Below are 6,506 nucleotides of genomic sequence, written 5' to 3'. Positions count from 1 at the left end.
ATATAAAGATTTTTTCCTCTTTATATTTTTGTTTGAAAAATGTAAATGTAATCCTTCTTGGTTGCATGGCAGGTGAGATAGGTGTGGAGGGAGATGAGTGCAATGGTTTAGATGGCATGGAAGGCAAGCATGAGTCTACTCCTAGCTTTAGTGATGGTTTTTCATGATTTCGGCTCAAAATAGGTCACTACAGGTTTTCCTATAGGATGTCTATAGTATGTCCTAGTTCACCTACAGGATCCCATGTTCTCCTACATGAACAGACCGAAATCATAGGGAGTGGTTTAAAAGGTGGGATGGAGCTTGTAAAAGGTGGGCAAGGAGGGAATAAGGCAAGGGATTGGTAGGCACTCACTCAGAACTCAAACCAAAGCTTTACGATGGTTGGATTTTCTCAATAGGCATGGCATGTTTTCCTTGTAAAATGATAATTCGAATTGAGACCTTAGTGGATTTTGGTGATCATGGGTGGATATGGTTTGGATGAGGATGATGATATGAGGTCTTCCTGCAATGTAGAAACCCCCGCGACATATACATCATTGTTGGCATTTATCCATAAATTCATCTCAAAACAAGAAGGGTTTACTTAAATAGAAGAAAGAAAAAAAATCACCATTTATTTGTGAAGTTCATGCATGGGAATGCTTGAAACCATTATGAAAGAAACATGAAATCAATGTCAGACCTAAGATATCAGAAATGTTAATTGCAACCTATCTTCTAAAACTGAAAGATGATGACCTATTTCGAAGAAAAACCCTAAATTTCATAAGAAACCAGAATTCTATTTTTTTTGGGTTGAATGGGAAATGTTCCTCAAGCCATGATCCCTGGAAGGGAGAAACAAGGTAAGATCCTCTTGTTGTCATCCTTTTTTCAATATTTTCTTATCTCTATAATGTTACTATTAGAACTATCACAAATGGAAGAAAACTAATAAAACATACTAGTACTTGCAAATTAACAACACATAAATTAGTGTAACTATGAGTACATGCCTAAACATACATATACAACAAGAGGAACCTCTTCTGCTAGGGTTGGGCCCTAACCCAAGAGCATTAGCCCTCTAGGTCAACTCAGTGTTGGATCAAGGGAATGCTACTCATTTTCATTAAACAAATCATAAATACATAAGAGTTCTTGTTTAGAATCATTTAACTCAAAAATTGCTTAGATATCTTCAAAAAAAAATATGAATCCTAATGAGGTCCTATGCCTCTTTATTTATACAACTGAAGTTTCCAACAACTTCCTTAAATCTAGGGAGGCTTGGCTCCCAATCTTGATATCAACTAGTTCTTAACTGTCACTAGCTTGGCTGTCAATGATCCTCATGACTTGGCTACTTACAAATCTGAGCTGGTGTGATTTGATTGAGGGATATTCGAGTAGGTCAGGAGTTAAGGAGGGAGATCCTATCTCCTATAATCTCTCTTGCTTGTCTCATTCGAGTTCCCGCACCCCAATTAGCTACAATTTGCTCCAAAACCTGCAATCAATGCACATTAGACCACTAGACCTGACATATTACTTTTACTCATCTCATTAACCAAAATATAATTAAAACATATAAATAATTATGAGAAGAGTTGATTTTAGTAAGATGGAGGTTCATTAAGGTCCATATATTTTACCCATTGATGAGCCTCATCAAATACTTGATTGATTCCACTATGATCCTTTGAGCTCTTACTTCCCCTTTCATGTACCTTTCTATTTCTTGTGTCCTATATTTATCAGGTTTAGTAACTTATTCACTAACATATCCTATTACATATTTCTCTATGAGTATCAAGTCAATCATTTTCTTCCATGCTAGATAGTTTGAAGCCCCAAAGAGCTTATTTATCTCCTTACAAAAATAACCTACATGACATGAAGATTGAGAAATTATGAGATAGTACGATACTCACTTGAATAATATCTCCAACATTCTTATTGTCTTCAGTACCTTTAGAGAGTTCTTGGTGATTCTCTTGAAATATGTTCCCTAGGATTCCTCTTCCAAAAATGATGCCTTACAAATAGACTTACCCTTTTGCGAGATCGATACCCATTTTTCAGGATGGATTTAGTTTTTATATTCTTCAATGTAGAATCCCTAGATTAGAAGGGTCTTCAATCCATGAGCCTTTAATCAGATCCCTTCAAGAGATAATATTCTTCTTTTATTCCTTCATAGGTTCCTATCCCTTGATCAACAATTATTTCCGTGCCCTTCCATCTGCCTTCCATGGTCACCTTAGCTCTAATACCATGTTTGAAAAATGTAATAAGACAAATTATTCAAATTATTTTCTTTGACCTTGATACTTGATTGTGAATCTTACCTATATTTTTTATGTTCCTTTAGTTATATATGTTCATAAAACAATATCAAGAAGCAACAAAAAAAAGGAAGAAACAAATGTAGGCTCTCAACCAGGGAAAAACCCCTCCAAGGGGAAATCCCATAAACTCTTCTCTTCTTAGAATATTTTTTAACTAAGATAAAAACACCCAATCCCTAGACCAATTCCTTCTCCCAATAGCAAGTCAGTCCTTCCTTAAGTCCTTGAATCTACACCAAACTGCTATGCACTACAACTCAATCTACTAGCTATAACACTGCTACTTGACTTGCAACTTCAATCTTACAATTCCTTAAGAAACCCTAATTTGACCTCCTTCTAGGACCTTCCAAGAGCAAGACAACTCTTCCTAAGTTCTACAAGGCATAGATGGATTTTCCTTCCTTCTAACTACTAGTTTTTTCCCTTCGTCCTACTACAACTCGAACTTGCAACCTAGAAACCCTGTATTTTTGCAGGTGTGAGAGAGGTAGAGTGCAAAAATAGGGAAATTTTTCCCTTCTTCCTTGACCTTGACCTCTTCTCTCCTTTTATAACTTCCCAGTTATGGAACAAACTCATTCTTGAGATATCAAACTTGTGAGTGAGTGTGTCCTCAAATGAAGTCGAACTTCTCTTTATATAGCCTTCTCAAGGGGTCAAATTTCATCCTTTAGGCTAACTTTATGTTGGGTAGTGGAGGGCCTGCGTAATGGTTTTGGGGCTCAAAGCCCACAATTTTGGGTAAAAGTATGGTAAAAGCTCTGTGAGGTGCACAGAGCGTGAATTGTAATGAGTCAAGTCAAAGGGTTGTTCGCTTGAAAATAATGTAAGAAAATAGAAATAACTAGTCAACCTGCCCATGGTTCACAGACCATGGAAATGTATAAATAGAGCAAGGCTCTATGGTTAGAATTAGGTTTTGGTTTTGGATCTTGAATGTTATGGGTTGATGAAGGCACTCTTTTCTCACCATCTGTAAGTCCAAGTCAAGGGTGTTGGTAGATAGATAGAGGCTCTGCTACTATGTGTGCAGAGGCTAGGTAGAGTCCATTGCCGTGTGTGCAAACCCCTACAACTGAGTGCATAGGGTGGATCTGGTTGTATTGACAGAAGATAAATAAAGATACGAATTGCTAAAACATTATGTGCTTTATTGTGAATCTATTTGTGGCTTAGGTTCTGAATTTATGCAGTATCCTTTTCTTTGTTAATTATGATCGCGTGCACTAGGTTTTATTGTTAAATGTTTGCTTAAAGACTATAAGAAGAAAATAAGATCTATAATAAATTCATTAATAAGAAGGCACATTTGTGCAGATCTACACAAAAGGGCAACATTAGTACAGAGTGGCGCGACGCCGCAGAATGGTTCGCGACCCCTCCAGACCACATCAAGACATCCCAAGGGTGCAGAAACCTGGTTCCAGCACCCTCCCCTGCTACCTTGGGTGAGACTTCAGTCTGTGCTCCATAGACTATTGCTGAAAGGGCAGGTAGTGCGGAATTTGTTTGGCTAATAACTCTTCTGAACCTGGTCAGGCTCCAATAAGCCAACAAATGGTTTCGTTGCCAAGATTGGGATCTGCTTAATAGATGTCTGATGTCAGAACATTGGAACCCTATGAAGAAATAACTTGAAGATTTATTGGATCAGAAGCTTCATGAGTTCATGGTACAGGAAAACAAAGATCCACGGATATCTGAGGAAAGGTGGATGGGTTGCTACATATACACAGAGATCCATGAGATCTTCTTTGCATCCTTCTTGACACAACTGTATGAGTGGATCGCAAAGCTAGTTGATAATCAGGGAAGGTGCAGATTGGATCGGCCCATCGTGTGGACTCCAGAGTTGGTGCGTAGGCTAGAAGCATCTGAAGATAAAATCACACGGGTAGTAGATCACTAGTTGGATCAAATAATAGGAGGGTTTATCACTGAGTTCGCAATAGACACAACTGTGAGTTACAGTGAAGCGGAAAGGCGCTTTCTCCAAGGACTGCGGGGTAAGTACATCAAATCGTTGAACACTTGGATTAAAATGCTGTTATGTGAAAAACAGGTTATGCACATCCATTGATGTCTGGGGTAACACGGAGCGAAAGAGGCTACCGAGGGACCGAAGGAGTAGAGAACAGTCCTCTGATTTCTATTTCACGAGAAAGAGTGGAGGAGCTCGCATGATTCTCTCTAAGAAGTGCAGTCTGATTGATAAAGAAGTGCATTCCACTAGTACCACCACCATCCATGCCACCCCCCACTTCACCTACATCAAACCCATCTTCGCCTACTCCACCTCCGCCACCACAGAGGGTCAGAATGGTGAGTGTAATCAAGTTGTTGGTATTTAGAGTTATGGGAAATGAGGAACCAGATCAGTTCTGGTTCATGGTAAAGGCTGTATGGGGAGCCCAAGGCGTAACGGATGATAACATCAAAAAGTCTACTTTGGTTAGCATGTTGTAGGACCATGCATTGATGTGGTATATAAAGTACTTGAGTGATTAGCCGAATGTGGGAATAGTAGTTATCTAGGATGCATTGAACAAAGAATTTAGCTGGCCAAAATAAAAAATGTAGTTGATCATCGGGTTCAAGGAGATTGTGATGCTACCTGGTGAAACCTCGTGGGATCTAGATCAGAGATTGAAGAGTACAATTCGCGAGGCTAACATGACACTAACGGATGTGTAGCACTACGCGTGGTTTTTGGCATCTTTGACACCACATCTGAGGACGACGCTATCATAGCAAAAGATCTTAACCTAGGCTGAAGCATTAGAGACAACAATGAGGTGGCATGAAACTCTAATACAGGATCCGGGGTTGGGAGTTCAACAAATCCATGTGCAACTGCAAAATCTATGTTTAGAGATGCAGAGTCTGAAGAAAGATAGGGCGCCCTAGTCAAAGACGCACGAAGAAGTGTGGTGTATAGAATGTAAAGGTCAACGTCATGACAAGGATCATTGCCCCGTATTTGCAAACTATCTGGTGGGAGGGAGGCTGATGCCATTAAGGTTGGAGGTACAAGCAGGGCCAAGTGCAGCGCCCATGCTTTGGTGCATGATTTGTCAAGTAGGAGGAAAGCACACAACAAACAATTTTCACCTGTTGAGAATTATACCTAGACTCCACAGCAGTTGTATTGCAACTTCTATAGATCAGTGGGTAATGATGAGCGAATGTGTCGAAGCTACGAGCTAATGATGGAAAGGACCCCGGCCTATTGAATGCAGACTAAGGTGTAGGGTGTCAACCCAACCGTAGGGCCACGTGGTGGATTCCAAGGACGCGGGTGAGGAAGGGGAGGAATGGGGCCTGGACAGGAGTGTGGACAGCTGATCTATTATAATTGTGGAGGGTTAGGCCACTACGCTTGTGACTGTACTAACCCAACAAGAATATCCTATCCATATTGTGAGCAGTTTAACCATGAAATGGTAGATTGTCTGACGTTGATTGCACAAATGCGTGAAAAAGGGGTATCACAGCCTACTCCAACTCAAAATATCCAAATGATGAGGTGTGAACCACGTGAAGAGGACCCCAACATAAATATGGTACTGAGGAATGGCGCAAATATAGGGGGAGATGCGAGGAAAAAACTCGGAGAAGATGGGAAGGGTCGCGATGCTCCTACAAAGGAACCTGACTTTGGGATGGAACAAGTGAAGGGGACATCTAAGGAAGCTCAAACGAGCTTCACGGAAGCCTCTACTCCAGGTAGTAGGGATCTAATTGAGAAGGAATTGGATCCCTCTATGCTTACTACATTTTTAGAGACATGTATGAAGTTGCTACGCGACAATAAGGTAGTTAAAGGACCACAAGAGCTGATTACTAGGTGCATGGGATTAGGGCAGCCGTGCGTATTCCAAAAGCTTGGAAAACATACTCTGCACACTAGACGGGAAATGCAATTGATGGTGCAAATAGGTGAGTACGAAATGGATCAGGTTGTTTTAGACTTAGGGTCGTATGCGAATGTGTTGCTTAAGCAAACATGGGAGTGTATGGGAAGATCTGCACTACAATGGTCTCCCATCCAACTCCAAATGGCCAATCAACAGAATATCTTACCAATGGGAAGGTTGCAGGGGGTGACAGTAGACATTGAAGGTGTAAGTACACAGATAGACTTTGAGGTAATAGAAATTGTTGATG

The sequence above is a fragment of the Pinus tabuliformis genome, chromosome 5_2, assembly GCF_031772625.1.
Source record: "Pinus tabuliformis cultivar Carrire ecotype Pingquan chromosome 5_2, CPIR1, whole genome shotgun sequence".
Lineage (NCBI taxonomy): Eukaryota > Viridiplantae > Streptophyta > Pinopsida > Pinales > Pinaceae > Pinus > Pinus tabuliformis.
Note: the sequence above shows the minus strand (reverse complement) of the source record.